The 17,166-nt window shown below is 38.0% G+C and overlaps 1 pseudogene; it reads left to right on the top strand.

The window, feature by feature from the left end:
• Positions 1-662: 662 nt before the first annotated feature.
• Positions 663-13,191, top strand: LOC136279509 (uncharacterized; annotated as a pseudogene).
• The last annotated feature ends 3,975 nt before the right edge of the window (positions 13,192-17,166 follow it).

Genomic DNA, 17,166 nt, shown 5'->3' with positions numbered 1-17,166 from the left:
ACTTTATTCAGCGTTCTACAAGCTTTAAACTTTTCAATAAAAAGCTAACTAAACTTCCTGTATATATAGTCCCACGTATATTTTCAACATATTCTTGAAACCCGAAAGGACCAAATTTCCCACTTTATCGTAAATACCAACCTTTAAGGTATAAACATTGGAAAGTAACTCAGAATAATGTATGACGTCTTTGGCATGAATTCTTACAAACACTATATAACTTCCAACAATGGACTAAACACTCCAAACACTCCATTGCGGTTGTTCAAAGTGGTTAAAAATATGTTAGGAGCTGGGAAAAAACTGCACTGGAGCGGCGACGAACTGTAACGTGAAATCCGGCTGCCGAAGGGCGAAAAATGACCGCTTGGAAATGGCAAGCGAAAAAACTGACCCGAAAAGGCTTACACGTCCTTTAGATGCTATCAAATATATTACAATAAATTACTCGACTAACACGCCAAAATATATTCCGCTCGCACGACGAACTAACGTACAAAAATCCCAAAGGGAAAACAAAAGACACTAATAAACGGGTGTTTAGTTCTTTACACACTATATGCACAAAGTAACGTACCAGATTGGTCTGAGAAACTTCAAGCTGTTATTCAAAAACAGGAAGAGCCAGTACAGATATTGAGCTTGTTCAGTTAGATGCAAACATGCGTGAGGAATGGATGATATTATCAGACCTTAGAACCTCCTTTGACAATTCGTCAGATGAAACTTCCTCATCATCAAATTACTGGCATAGAGACAGAGCTACGTACTCTGAACAACAAATTGATGAGATGCCTACGTGGGTAAAAACAAAGAAAGAGCAAGTTACTGATGTATCGCACCCAAATAATGACTTTTTTGATATAAATACTTTAAGTGAAATGCAAAAACTTTCATATAAATATTGCCAACAGACACCTTCAAGACACTTCAGAAGAAAAGGGCCCATTGTGTCTCATAATTAGAGGTGTAACTAGCACCGCGAAAATTTAATTAATGCTCTGCGAAACTCGTTACAAAGTAGATGTGCTGTCAAAGCCACAACTGGTAAAGCACTATACAATATTAAAGGTGTTACGATTCATTTAATGAGAGCCTCAAAGGCATAGACTCCATACTTATTGATGAGTATTCAATGCTTGGCCAAACTATTCTTAGATAAATAGATGCAAACAAGCAAAGGGATATCATTACAAAGTACTTGAAGGAAAATCCTTGATTTTGATCGATGATCCAGGTCAATTGCCATCTGTAGCAGGTGAGCTAGTTTATCACAGTAAACCATCTAATGCTATTGGAGAACAAGGATATCAGACCTATAGAATGTTTGACACAGTTATCAAACCAACTATTAATCAGAGAGTTCAGGATGACTGTATCAAACAGGAGAAAATCAGGAATTTGTCGTTAAGGTTTCGAAAAGGAGAATCGAATCTTGATGAATGGAAGTGGCTGTTAACTCGAGATCCATCGAATGTTACAAATATATCTGAATTTAATAATGCTATTGGACTCTTTTATAGCCATAACAAAGTTGGAACCTATACTCAGGAGCAGCTCACTAAACTGCAGCAATTTGTTGCTCACATAAATGCTCGTCATTCATCTACTGTTGCAAAAAGCATGACTGCTAATGTCAGGTCTAGAACCCGCTGTGTTCTTAACTAAAGGTGCAAAGGTAATGTTGACCATGAATTTATGGGTATCTGTTGGTCTTTGCGATGGGGCAACCGGAACAGTCATGGATATTATCTATGAAATTAATCATTAGCCACCAGAGTTACCAATAGCTGTAGGTGTAAAGTTTGATGATTATAGAGGCCCTTCTATCACACACAACAATCGTGTGTACCCATATGTCTAATTACTGTATCTGCTCAGTCACTAGATTGCTTTCACGAGAGGCAACAGGTACCCCTCAGACTTGCATATGCATTAACAATCCATAAGAGCCAAGGACTTAAAATGACCAAAGCATGGATAGATATTGGTAGAGAGAAACCCTCGTGTGTCTTATGAGTCAAAACCATGTCATCATGTGTTATTGTGCCAATGACATTTGAAAGGTTGACGAGCTTGAAATCATCTATAGCCTCACAATTTAGGCTGGATGAATAGCAGAGATTAGATCATTTGGTGGAGCTGACACATTCCACTCTTAATTAGGCATGAAATTATGATCTAGGAATACAGAGAGAGTGTTCACCTCCCTTATAATTTATTCCAATTCTTTCTATTGATGTTTACCCTTTACATTCCATACACACACACATATATATACAGGTACAGATATTTTGTTGGTCTTAACTAGTTTTCCTTTTTTATATCTTATCTCATTTTATATGTTAATTTCACACATGATAACATGCACTGATTAAATTACTAACAATTTGAAAATATCAATATATACAGGTTATATAGTATTTTTCGCTTTGATATCGAATGTTTTTGTTTTAGGTCATTAGGTTTTACAAAAGCATCACCAGCATTGTGCAAGGTAAGTTTTTTTTAACTGTAGCTTGATCAAAACTGAGGCAAGTGTTTGGGAGAATTCGAAAGCAGTTCAGTAAAAACGCAAGTGCTGTCGAGGATTTTCACCTACTAGAGAATTCTTACAATCTTTGATAAGGTTTTCTTCAGGCTATGAGGGTACAGAGAAAATATTTTCGTCTTTCATGAAATAATTAAAAATATGATCTTTGAGGCATAATCAACTTTATCTTGCCTCATGAAGTTACAGGTTCTCACAACGTGCAACAACCAAACTTCATTTTCATGACTTTGTAGTTCTATGACCAGGCTGTACACCATACCCACCCACACCTGTTCGAATAGTGATACAGATGAAAATAACAAAACAAACAAGCGAAATTTTTAAGTTTTAAGTTTTAAGTCCACAACTAACGGTATTAGTTCCTTCGTAAAAGCGACTTGCGAAAAAATAATAAGTTCAAGGTGAAAACATTAAAATTTAGAGAGAGTTCAAAAGTTACGATCTTAATCTTCATAAGAGTTCTCTGTTTACTGCGGCTCTTCTTCGAGGTCTGGTGATAGTAATTACTGTATTACTTAATTGCTCTGGACCATAAGGTGCTGTTAACGCGTCTACATTCGATATCACTACAATGGGAATCAAGTACTTTATACTTCTCTACAACAAACCCTCGAGCCTGCTACGCGCACGACTGCTGCTCTAATTCTGCCGTCATTCCTGGCAATAACTCTTTTACGAGCGCCAGTTTCCAAAGAACCCTCTTCGTCGAATCATTTTGGAGCAACACTACGCCACGAACCAGAAATTTCAGCGTCTCCCTTTTTCCAAGAGATTACAGCGTGTCTCACGTAAGCTGATCAAGTAATCCTTCCTCCATGTTTCCGTGAACTAATGTAGCAACTGCTTCTGGTGCCTTGATCTCCGCGTCAACGATTCGGGCGTACTAACAACTTCAAAATTCCGTTGATCAGGTGTGAGGGTGCCAGCACAAAGCTGATTCCGTCCGTGTCGTCACAAACATACGTTAGGAATCTCGCGTTGACGATGCTTTCCACTTCTATTCTTGACAGAATTAAGTGAGATTCCGTTTGTAGTCTTATTGTAAGATCATCTTCTTTGATGAAAGGTTTTCTTGTTTCTCTGTACAATTGTCAGTTTCAAATGGACTTCAGATCGATTAATAGCTTCTTGTACAATATACGAATTCGTTTTCCATTTCCTCAAGTTAAGTCCTCCCCTCTGCATAATAGATTTGGACCTTGCGTACAGCTCCAACGCCTTTTTTTCGTCTCGAATACCCGAAGGAATGTTTGAACGTGTATCTCTTCCTCCGAAGATACATGTTAAACGTAAACACTGTAAAATGAAGAGAGCCAAACTGACCCCAAAAGCCCAAAACTGGTCAGACAGGTACCATTTAGACCCCTCCAAGCTCTGAATTGGCCAAAATGAATACTACTTTGGAACTTTTCATCAACTTTTCTTCTAAGAACCAAGCAGGATCTACCGATTTGGCTCTAACAAGGTGCAATGCTTGACACGACTGATAATGACTGTTCAAGGACAGCATTGCACATGTTACGTGGAAGTGCCATCACAACTTCAACGACATAGGACGTAAGGAATCGGGAATGTTAGAGGGTATACCGGTAAAAGTAGATCTTTAACTCGGACGAAACTACAGTAGACTATCGGTTGATTTTACCCAACTTTTATGCTGTGAACTTTTTAACTTCTTTTGCTTGTGCGTCTTAGCATGCTCCTTCTGCATATCACGTTAGTCGAACCTAGACCGTGAGTTATAGCAGCGAATTCATCACTGAACAGGTATTTTGTTGGCTACAATGGCATGGATTTTCTCCTGAGACTTAAGAAAGATAGGTAAGCGAAAGAAATTTGCCTCACAACACATTTTTTTGCAACTTAACATACACAAACTTGAGCGCTCCGTTAATCTTTGTGCGTATCCTATCTCGCAGAAAAGGACGGTTTCGATGGCCAAGATATCCTTGCTATTGCCCAAGAAGCAGACAAACTAAGGAACTATATCCCTATTACAAAAGAGCGTCTAAAGTTCAAGAGATTGATTGCAATGAAAGCTAAACCTAGAGATGATACGAGTTATTTATCGGTACCATAATTTATTTTCCCCGGCAGAGAATTTGACGCATGCGTGGTTCGCCTCTTCTCCTGAGCTTAGTTGAGTCTCAACGGTTGCACAATAAGGTCATGGGTTCTCATTTGGCGCCGAGAGATAGCGATGACGATAGACAGCTTTTCAGCTGTGGCGCGCATGCAAAACATGATGTGATAGCCAAGGCTCACATTAAGGTTGGAACCCATACAAAAATGGAAAGAAAATGGAGAGATTCGTAGAGAGAGTCAGAAAGAAAAGAGCATCCATGAACAACAACAACAAAAACATACACTGGTTACGAGCCAAGCGAGAAGAAGGGATTAAAATTTAGGCAAACTTAGATTGACAGATGAGCGATGTCGGTTGATAAATTATCAAATTATTTATCTTTCTGTTTACACAAGCTGATTTGGTACAGCTGAAGCGCTGACATTAGACAGAGACTCAGGGGAAATTATCACAACATCAAAAAAGCAAGGAAAAGTGGTTCCAGTTATCTTGCGGTTGGCGCTGCGAGAGTCTGCGCAACGGAAGACTCCTAAAGTTACGTTAGAAGTCTATTTCATGAGAAAAGAGAGGCAAAATTATTTCAGTTCCCTTATGCTTTCTCATTTTAGCCAGTAATTAAAAAATGTCATCCTGTGCTTCATATTCCTAAATGCTTCAAAAGACAAAGACTTTTCTTTTCGCCAAAAATATCTTAAATTTAAATAATTCCCTTTGAAAACCAGCTTTTTGTCTATTTTCATTTGGTCTGTTGTTAATTATGACAACGCTATTACTGGAAAGAATCATAGCTTGCTCGTTCTTAATTCTGTTACGAGTTTTAGCTCTAAAATGTGTCTTGCATTGCAATCGAAAGTTTAAGCTTACAGAGCTTTAGAAACAGATTACAATTAAATTAAATTTATGGGATTTTCCTTAATTTTCACATTTGGTACCCACCAAATTGGTATATTAATTAGGTAGAGACAGGTGCCTCTATCATTAAACAAAATAAATAGATAAGAGCGAGAAAGTGTTCCCTTGGAAAAAAGGAAATTGGAAATTTCTCACACGATCGTGTAGTAGCGAATTTTCGGTGTAATCATACTATTTGAATCCAAATAGTTAAATATCAATTTTAATGACAAACCCTAAAACTTGCCATTCAGATGACCGATACCTCTGTAACAATGAATGTAGGCATCGAAATAGGTATACAGGATAAACTTCAAAGCGAACAAAAACAGAAGGATTTCCACTTTATTTCTTTACTGAACAATTTAGATCGCTCCACATTGGTTGATTCGGAAGCAAGCTTTGGCTGACACAAAACGAGAGCAAACTCACCACCTGAATTTCAGAAACTCCGTTGTCGCCTTTTGCACGGAACCAGGGAACAGGACTGTAAAAACGAAAAATCTTAGCAAGAAGAAAAGTATCAAAGGGCAGGTAGTGCAAGCATTTAAGATACAAGATTTAAAATTCCTGACCATTTTTCCGCTTTTTTAGATTTTCATTTAACCGATGTAGTTAATTCCAAGGGCAGAAAAGCATTTTTCTCTGCTTTGGGCATCAAGTTTACTTCGAAAATCATCAAGAGATGATCGGAGAACCCCTTGATTTTCCTTTCTTAATTTCTGACCAGTAGGGATATTTTATCACGATGAAGCTCCTACGAAGCCACTGGGTAATATTCTTCCACTCATTCGAAAACAAATTGAATTTATCCATAAATCTACCATTTCAGTGGTATTCTCACATGAACTCGAATGAATCGAAGGCTCGAAGAAATGACTCCTCCTTTTCTTGAACGGCTCCTCGGTTAAGGTTCCGTGAAAGCAAAAAATTAAGAGATTTTCATTTGCCTTTATTTCCTTACTTAGACGATTATCATGAAAGCTGTATTTTTCCTCTAAGTCTCACACCTAATCTACCGGCACAAGTAAAGACCTATCTCGATATCAACCCAAACAAGGGAGTTTCAAGCGCTTCGTCTATCCCCAAGCACGGAAGGATAAAATCGCTACACAGCATCAGCCAGAATGAACAATTCGTCGATGGTGGATAGCCGTTACAGTGCACCAGTAAGTCAGGCTGTCATCATTGCTGACATCTCCCTCTTGACCACTAGTTTTCTCGCAGGGACGTTTGGAAATGGACGCGTATTTATTCTCTATTGGAAAAACAAGGGTCCGCCTAAAGCTCCACAAGTACTGTTTGCCAATCTTTCAGTGATTGGATTTCTTTCTTCAATAGTTTGCATCTTTGGTTGGTTACTCCTGGTTGTGATGAACTATATTGTTAAATTTACGGTGCCGGTAGTGTTATGTTTCTTGATCGTTCCGTTTGCATTTGCCTTAGTAATACTAAATGCTATCTGTTTAACGCTCATGGCAATCAGTCGACAGGATTGTGTCCTACGTCCCTTTAATCAACGTATAACCCAACAGAATGTTAAGAAGGTTATTTTTTTTTCATGGTTTCTTGTTTTAGCTCTGACCTTAGCTTTTCTCTTCTTTGAAATATTTGCAAAGGAGTCAGTCTGCCACAATTTTAAACCGTACGATCTTCTAAACAAACTGTCAAGCAGTAACAGTTTCATTCTGTACTTTATAGCTACTTCTACGAGTTTCAATGTTGCTGCTCTTCTAACCATCGTAATAACTTTTCTTCGTACTGTGAGGAAATTACGCTCATCGATAATCCCTCCCTCAGGAAGTGTTCAAAATCGCACAGAGATGCTAATAAGAAAGTTCACTTACAGGGTATCCGCTGTGTTTGCAATATGTTGGTTAATCGGAATGATTCCCAACGTGTTGTTTCGATTTGGAGAATTTCAATTTGACAGAATCAAGGAGGCACATGCCTTGATGGTGACAGTTTCTAAATTTATGTATGCCCTTAATCCATATTTGCATCAAAGGATGTTGAATGTTCGCAACACAGTGATTCGTTAAAGAAATATTGAGATATCGTTGACATCGTCGATAACTCCTCCAGAGGGAGAGACCAACCTCTTGTAGTTATGTTAAGCTGTAAAACTAAATCCAAAAAGACTACAATAGCAAGCTTGATGAAATAATAAACACAAAGAGCCAATAACAACATGGATGTTTAATGACACACGGATAAACAAGAGTGCTTTGAGTGAGTGACAAGTTGGAGCGAGTTTTGTAGTTCAGTTACACGAAGAAAATCTAGAGAGTTTGAAAAACTATCAAGCGTCTTTGGTCGGTCGTGTGTTACGATGAGAGAATCAGACGGTTACTCAGAAATAGGTTTTTTTAATTTATGTGAGAGTATAAAACCTTGTCACTCCGTATTATTGAATTTTTAACACTCTATAGTTGCAAGGTATAGGTTATAAAGACTACTTTATCTGCCACATTCTGTTAATGGTTACATCATTGAGCCTTGAGAAAAAGAGATTTGACGTACACTCGGCGATCTTTACCCCAATAAAATTTTACTGACAGGTTATGAGTACTTCTCATAATGAACTCCTTTGCAGATGATGATGAAGGTTCTCTTTTATCGATGTTAACTATTTTCCATGACAACAAAGCGCGAAGCCCCACAGGGTAAAACAGACCACCATTAACAGAATGGGAAATTTAACCTTTCCTTTACTTATCGCGTACCCCTCACGTTTAATTTCTAAAATCTTCTTCAAGCCAATCTCTTTTTTTTTCGTCCACCGAACAAAAACAACGACAACAAAATCGGGTCAGTAAAAATTTATAATGCTTGTGAAACGCGTTACTACGTGGGCTCGAAGAGAAAGAGAAAGAGAAAATTACGCAGAAAACAACGGAAACCTGACTTGAATTTCGCTTCCATTGCTTCTGGACAAGAATTTTGTCCCATTTCCAAACCTATATTACATGATTAGTCGTGTGTATCGTAAGAGCGTTTGCTATTTAAGTACGTATGTTCCATCTCCATGCACTTGTTTTAATATCTAGCCTTTTGGTAGTTTCGCTCAGTTTTATGCTAGTAATGTTTTCGCACGTTTTCGCGACCTTGTGAGACGTGGCTCACGATACTTTAGAACGCTATACAATTTACTCGCTTGGTTATTAGTTCGTGTTGTAGTTCCTTTTTAAACGGTTTTCATCTATCCTTTCCAAGATATAGTTGGTTTTTAGGTCTTAGCATAACGTCTTTTTACCGGAATGTTTAAAATCTTGGAAATTAGCTTCGCATCTGGCTTACAAATTTCATATTTCAGTTTAAGATAAGTTCTTGGATACACTGTAAAATCAAGAGAGGCAAATTGACCCCTCAAGGGTCGTTTTGAACTATTTAAGCCAAAACTGGTCGGACAAGTTCTTTAGCTAGTGCGTCTTAATGTTCATTTTGCGTATAACATTAGTCAAACCTAGACCGGGTGCGTCGGACACAATAATGAATTATAGCGGCGAATTCATCACTAAAGAGCTTATTTCTTGGCTCCAGTGGTATGGATTTTCTACGGAGACTTAAGAAAGAATAGGTAAGCGAAAAAAATTTGCTTAACAATACATTTTATTGCAGCCTCATATACACAAACTTGACCTCTTCATTGATCTTTGCAAGTATGTTATCTTGCAGAAAGGACGGTTTCGACGGCCAAGATCTCCTTGCCATTGCCTAAGATGCAGACGAGCTAAGTTACTACTTCCCTATTACAAGAGAGCGTTTAAACTGAAAGAAATTGATTGCAAGGAACGCTGAACCAAGAGATGAAACGAGTTATTCTTAAGTATGATAATTAATTTTCCCGCTTCACCTTTTTTGTTCTTACCACATTTTGACGTCCTCTGTGATCTATTACTGAGCAGACGCACGGCAACTTGGAATCTATTTGTTAAATATATATATGCATGTCTGTATCATCTGAGTAAAATGAAATAAGAACGTGACCAACTATAATGGCAGACTAACCGGGAATTTTGATTGGCTACAAGCTGTTTTGGACCTTGGCTTGTTTTTAATATGGTTTGTAAAATTTGTTTTTAATGCAGAGAGGAGCTGATTCAGCAATCAGAGATTATGTCCAGCCACAAATTGTTGGAGACATTTATGACATTGATCTCCTTTATATAGCAACAGGGGAAAGAGTAATTTGTCAGCTCTCAAAAGAAAAAATGCTTTGATGCTGTCATTGGGGTAAGTTACTTGGCTCATTTTACATTTCAATGTTTCCTATAATCAGTCAAAGGCAATTTTGATTTTTTTAGAGCAAGCATTGCTTGAAATTGGACGCGGGCAGACTCTTGTCACTATTTCCTCCTTTTTCAATAACCTGGCAAATGCCAGAAAAGAGCTCTCTACTCCTTAAGCGGTTTCACATTTGAATCAGCCCCTGTAATTATGGGTGGAATCCCACCCATCATTTCCGCGCCAGTCTCAGAAGAGTATTGCGTTACTTCCTATTCCTTCCAAATTTAGTATGTATGACGTTAAAATGTTAAACGAATCATGTAGCGAGTTTGGTGACACTCACTTGACAGTAGGGCATGGCTTTATCATCCAAGCATGCCCAAGTGTGACTTACCTCGCTGAAATGGTTCCGAGAAGATCTTTGATGACGAAAGGACAAGAAAGTGATCTGAATCGGTAGCTAGAGAGATAATATAGGCCATCGCGAAATGGTCGCCATCGAACATGTGACTAGCGACTAAATAAAGGTATGACTAACTTTTACTATTTTTATCATCGAATTACAGGTCGCCATGTCTGTATTTAGTCACAAGTGAACATGTCAGTCGCCAGTGAATAAGTAGTATTGAAATGCGAAGTTATTCGCCCCAGTTTGCTCTTTTGTTGATTTTTCGTGCAGTTCTTCAAATTTGATCAAAAATTTATTATTAGGAGTCTAGGAGACAGTAATTTGCGCTAAGACCATGTTTTAGCGATGGGATGCGATGCGATACAATATATTTGCCAAAGTGAAATTGGACGCGTAGTTCGATCTCTGTAATGTGTTGCCAGGAAATGCCTTTTTTCGGTTGCGTGCGATTCGTGGGCGATTTGGCGATTTGGCGATTTAGTGAAGTATCGCTTTTTCATTCGGTCAATTCTGAGTAAGGAACGGAATATAAGCGTTGTATAATTTAAGTTTTTAGCAAGGAAGAAGTTGAAGGTTACGAGGCCGGAGGAGGTTGGCGCCCACGGCTATTGGTGATGGAAATATTTTCAAACGGCGAAATTCAGAATAACAAGTATAATTTGCGAATGCGTATACCAAAGAACAACGTGAATTTGTTTAGTAAATTATTCCATCAATGTTGAGGATAATTGTCACTGAAAACTATATTTTTTATGTTTGTGGAGGCCTGGAAGATTCTGTGGTGCTGGTTTTCCTGCTCCTCGAGTTCGTGGTGTTCATGCTACTCCAGGTCGTGTTCGTGGTCCAGCTGCCCAAAGGGGCTCACGCTCGTGCTTCTGCTTGCGTTCGTGCTCAAGTTGATCCTGGGACCCCTTCAAATCCTACAATGATCCAGGCCAACTGGGATCCATTTTGAGCGACCGCAACTCAGGAGCACCACAAATGAGGAAGTAACCTTTAACCTCTCTTTTACAACTGGAAGTGATAAATAATATAGTTACGCTTACCAATACCTATGCTGGGGAGCATATATTTTCTGGGTTCCATCAGAGTTATACAAGCCCTTATGGTAGTTGGCGAGAGACCACAACCGATGAGATCAAGTGGCTGATTGCTCTTCTTATTTATATAGGGCTTGTCAAGATTGGTGATCTTGACAAATATTGGAGCATAAGGACCCTAAATCGTTGTCTATGGGTAAGAGCAATCAAGTCCAGAACCAGATTCAAAGTACGAATGGCCATGTTGCATGTGGCAGATCCGGCTAAAGAAGATAGATCCCATAAGATGCATAAAGTTGAGTCATTTTGGATTATTTTAAATCTAAGTGTCATGCCTTGTACCAGCCAAGACAACATTGAGCTATTGATGAGCGTATGGTGAAGTCTCACCACAGGTCTGGGATACGTTTGCAGACAGTTCAAAAGGTTACACCATAGACTTCAATGTCTCTATCGGTAAAGCCGCAGGGCAGGAAACTAGTACATTTGGTTTATGTTAGGATGCATTTATGAAACTTATACAGCCTTTTCTAAGTCAAGGTTACCACTTATTTGCTGATAACTTTTATCCATCGGTCAAACTGTTTAAAGATTTGTTTGATCAGGGAGTCCTTGCCACTGGCACCATCATGGAAACCAGGACAGACTTTCCAGCTGCATTCAAAAACAGTGAGGAATGGGCTGAAAAGAGAGAAAAGAGTGGCATGCATCGGCACTTCAGTGAGTGGACAACAAAGTAGTTTCAGTTTTAACAACTATAGATAAAGGTGAAAATCATGGTCTGGTCAACAGGAGACAAAAGACAGCTGGTGTTTGGAAAACAAGGGAAGTTTTGCAACCTAAAGCTTTATTTAACTGCAACAAGTTTATGAATAAGGTTGACCGATCTGATTAAATTTTAACAATGTGCGAAGAATCTTGGAAGCACTGAGTGAAGGTTAGCAATGAAGAAATTAGTAAATGGAATGATGCACCTGATGTAAAAATAGATGCGAATGTTCATGTTGAAAATCTCGAAGAATGGTTGACAAAAAGAAAAACCGAAGCAGAAACCCATGAGCGAGAAGAGAAAATTCAGTTTGAAGTAAAACTTCTGGAGACAAGGATGACTTGTCTCCTGAAGTAATACATAAAGTAAAAATACTTAAAATATTTCACATAAAATAAAAGACTCAAGACTTTGTGACTACGGATGTCACCAATTATGGGGAAAAAAAAATTGGAAAACTAGACTTTACTGGCAAGGACACACAGGTAAAAATTGTCAAATTCATTACTTACCATAAACTTATCTGCATTTTCTTATGTACAGTGTACTTGAAGATTTTGCTGCCTTTACTCAACTACTGGTATATGACTATGATACTGAGTTAAGATTGAAAGTGAAATTATTCAACTAAGGATAAATTTGAACAACAGCGTATACAAGCATAAACCAGAATTGAATAATTTTATTTTTTCTCCTCATCTTTACAGACAAGAATTGGGAAACACCCGCCTGAGGCTGGCACAGCTCTCCCGCAAAAACAGTTCTTTCTATCCAGGCAGTCTGTTCAGGCAAGATGCAAACACCCAACTGTCCTCCCTTCTGATGATAACAAGGGTCCATCTTAAACAGTGGGAACACAAACAAGGTCAGAGACATACCAAGGAGCCAAAGAAATACACGGGGCTGACTTAAATGATAATACTCCAGGACACATAGGTCTTATTGGTACTGCTGAGAGAAGATGCCCTACAAAGATACTAGTTGACTTCATGTCTAAAAGTAAGAAGTTTTCCAAAAAGGTTTTTCCTGAACTTTATGAGAATGCTGCAAAAAAATTTGAAACTTTAGACATAAACATGCTCAGAGGTGTTTGTGTCATCTTTTTAAAGGGGTTATGTGTAAGAAAAAGTACAGATCTGTCTACAGATCTCTTTCAATGACCACCAATCCTAATAAAAAAAAAATTACAACAACCCGCATTTAAGTGATGTCATGCCTCTTGCCTTGGTTGTTCCCTATAACAAGCTTGTCAAGTTTCTCAATGAAGTTGGCATAGGAACCTTAAAGAGTGTTAGGGAGAGCTTTGTTCTGATTTGGAGCCTCAGGATCAGGTTGAAGGCTGTTACAGAAATTTAACAGAATGTCTTGTTAGATTAGCATCTTTTTATCTGACCACATTGAAAGCAGAAGATTTTGATTGGTTCAGGGACTAAACACTTTCCAAGTAGCCATTGGTGGAGATGGCCCCCTTTGGAAAATTTGACCAGCCTTGTGCCTGGCTCATAAGTTTTCTAAATGTTGGCCACAGGTTTCTGAGTAATAAGGACATCTTTTTGATCTTTGTTAGTAACTGTTCAGAACAAAGTACTGCAGCTAAAAGGTACATTGCAATGATTGCTAAGGAAATGGAGCAAATAGAGAAAAGCTCAGTTAATGTTAATAATACTGTCATTAAATTTACCTTTTGAGAATTCCCCAATGAGATAAAAATGTTGGCTTTTCTAACTGGGGAGCTTCTGAACAGTGCAAAGTATTTCCAACATTTGCTGACATTTCAACCGATAACTTGTGTGATGTAAACAAGTCATTTGGCTCAGAACTTCATAATGATTTCAGGCCATGGGGAATATCATAACAGACTATCTGTTTCTAATAAAGTTGGTGACCTCAAGGGTAAATTAAGGAAGACTCAGCTTTCAACAATAAACGCAGCAAAGTAACAGCATTTATTGCATCTCATATTAGTAGCCAGGAGTTTGAACCTCTCATTGATTCATTGACAGGGCACATGTAGATCCTCTAAATTTAAAGAATAATGCCTGTCGGCATATTTACAAGATAATGCTACATGAAGCTATCCAAAAGTCTGCCCTTGGAAGTAATGTCACAAATATGAGTGGGGTACCCTGTGATTCTTCATTTTCAAAGTTTGTACAGGCACTTAAATCTAAATGATTCAATAAAACCAAAGCAGATGGGAAAGACTTTGAGTGTAGATTTACACGCAGAGATTCCAGGATTTATTTGCATAATGTTTATGCACCTTGTTGAGTCTTTGGAGTCACCTGCAGATACTGCAAGGCAAACCTTCAGACTGCACACCTTTACATTTGTGAGCTTGCAACTAAGAAATGCAGTGTCTTTATTCAGTGGAATGACTATCCATGATGATGAAATTAAAGAGCTAACTTCTTACTGCACCAAATATTTCAGGGCTTATAGTTTGTTTCTTAGGACTGTAAAACCAACTACATAGACAATAGGTCACATTGTATACATAGCATACTAAACAAGTAGCTTCTGATATATTGGTTAAATTTTGAAGTGTTGTTACTTTGGGTTAGCTTAGGTTCTCTTGCCTTTGGCAAATGGGGTAGTATTATGCAGCCTTGGCAGGAAAAGGTAAAAAAGTTATGAACCAGCTAAAGGTCCTGACCAAAGCCTTCACTTAACAATGCTGCCCACCCAGCAAAATGGTAAGTATTCATGAACAGAAAAAAAATAGGGATGTATTCGGCAACTCAACATGCAAAGCAAGCAGGATGGGAGAATAGTGTCTGTTCTCTGAACCAATCAGATCCCAGGAATGAATGTGTACAACAAAATGTGTAGAATAACATGCTCATACGCCCATATCTGAGCTGTACTATAGGGATTTAAGTATTCTCCTCTTTTGAGGTTAGTGAGTTTGCACAGTTGTATGTTCTTTGAAGGAAGCACTAAGAGCTACTAGACTCCACTGGTGATTTCTTTCCAGTTCTTTTCAAAAACTTCTATATTTGCATGTGCTGCTTATCTGTTGGTGTCTATAGTAATTTAACTCAATTGTCCATTATCAACCAAAGCAGAAGATTATTGAAGTGAGAGGAGATTTCAACAGTGAATTGAGTTAATAACTTCAATTTTACTTTCCCCTTCTTACCTTGATCACACGATCAAGGTGAACTCTAAGAATACCAAAATTGGTCACTGTGGTGTAGTGTAGTGACAGTGACATTTATGTCATGTGACCTTTGCTGCCCTGTGCTTTTGAGAGTCTGCCGTCTTGTCAATAGAATTTTTGTGTTCCTGGAATCTCATGTGTTTTCTTCTCTAGCGAAGCTACTACATGTGGAAGTCAAATTCATGCACAGAATTCATCAGAGAAATTTAGGACAGTCACTGGTTCATGATGTGGGTGTCTCAAAGAGTCCTTAAGGGAAAGGTAAGTGAATCCACTTTGCTCTGAGTGTTTGATTGAAAAGAATCTCTCTTTAATAACGAATACATGTTATACCTTACTTAATCATTGTTTTAGAATGCATATTTCATCAAGTGGAAGGGCTACTAGAGCCTACAAAACTCTTGGGAGCCAGAGGAGAATTTCAACACCTTTGCCTTGAGGTAAGATCTTGTGAGTGACTAACCGCTTTATAATTAAACAAAAAAAAAAAAAAAAAAAAAAAAAAAAGGAGGAACCATTACATTGGTTTTCTCTGTTGATATTCTGTGCTTGTATGTAGTCATTTGCTATCTAATGTAAAAATCATAATACCATCTTTGAAGATGAATGTTATTTCTCAGCCCTTAGGTCATTCAACAACCAAGGCTCACACAGCAGGAGATTGCTGATGTCAGTGAGGGTCTATACATTAGCATTTTAGAGCAGTTAAAATTAAAGTCTCAATTACCCACTGTCATTGCTTTTAACCACACTTATTTTAACTTTTTGATCAAAGATAAGGGATGAAAAAGCAATGACAGCACATACATCTTCCTTGAAAAACAGGATTTTATAAGATGCCACTTTCCTAATGGGTGGCACAGGCTAATAGGTAGTGTAGGGGATGGGGTGCAAATTGACTTTCCTGTGAAGGTCAGACTGTTTTTTATCATGGAGTCCAAAGACTTATACCTTGACAGGGGAGTCAATTACACCTTGCCCACAATATAGGCCAAAGAAATTGATTGTTTCCTTTTTGTAGAACAGCATGTAGCCTGACATGAGACAAATTAAAGAAACCAAGACTGGATTTGATTCTATTTGGCATTGTGTATTTATTACAAAATAGAAAATCTCTGTTTTTGTAGTAGTTCATTACATATTCTTGTATTTATTTAAATTTTTCATATTTACAACCAAGAAATACACACAGTGTGCAGGCTGTTTTACAATTTGTTTAGTAAGTAGAAAGGACATGAGAGTAGACCTTCACTTCCTTGAATGCCAGCTTTAAGAGAACTTTTTTTAAATCCAAAGAACAAAAAATCAATGGTTTTGAAGTATTTGAGATTGCTATCCCATTCACTGTTGTTTTTGTTGTATTTTTTCAATACTGATTTTTCTCCACTGTTCAGTGCTGTGGTGGTTTACTGAAACTACCCTAGGTTTTTACCTTTATGAACTTTGCACCAGACACAAGCATAGAGTGAGGTGGCACCTTTAAGTCCCAACATGATTAAAATGAATTTATAATCTCCCCCCAAAAGAATTCAAGTGTTATTTCTTTCCCATTGATTGTGATTTTGTTTATGGAATTTAGATCATTTATATCTGAAAAAAAATCAGCAAATGACTCTCAGTATTTCATACTTTTCTGAATCCTTCAGAATGGCAATTGTACAATTTTCCCCTTGCAGACATTAAATCACTATAATTTTGCAACAGGGCAAAAGAAAGAATGATAAAGGGTGGTACAGAATTCAGTCTCTATTTCCAGCTCGTGAGAAATTTTGGCAGAAAGCTTCAAGTGCGACAGAATGACAAGGATAATGCTGTTAAGTAACAAGGCATAACACTGAACATTATACCTTACCTTAGTGAGCCTGTCTTCGTGCACTCCTTCCAAAAATCCAAGATGGCGCCAAACGTTTCACCTCAAAAGCTTTATTCTTTTAGTATCCAACCGAAAGCGTCTGCTAGAAAAGAATTAACCATATTCACTTCAGCCATGAGACATGCTTTGAAAGCTGCGAATTGAGCTAGGA

This window comes from Pocillopora verrucosa, chromosome 3 (genome assembly GCF_036669915.1).
Source record: "Pocillopora verrucosa isolate sample1 chromosome 3, ASM3666991v2, whole genome shotgun sequence".
NCBI lineage: Eukaryota > Metazoa > Cnidaria > Anthozoa > Scleractinia > Pocilloporidae > Pocillopora > Pocillopora verrucosa.
Note: the sequence above shows the minus strand (reverse complement) of the source record. Positions and strands in the feature narration are given on the sequence as shown.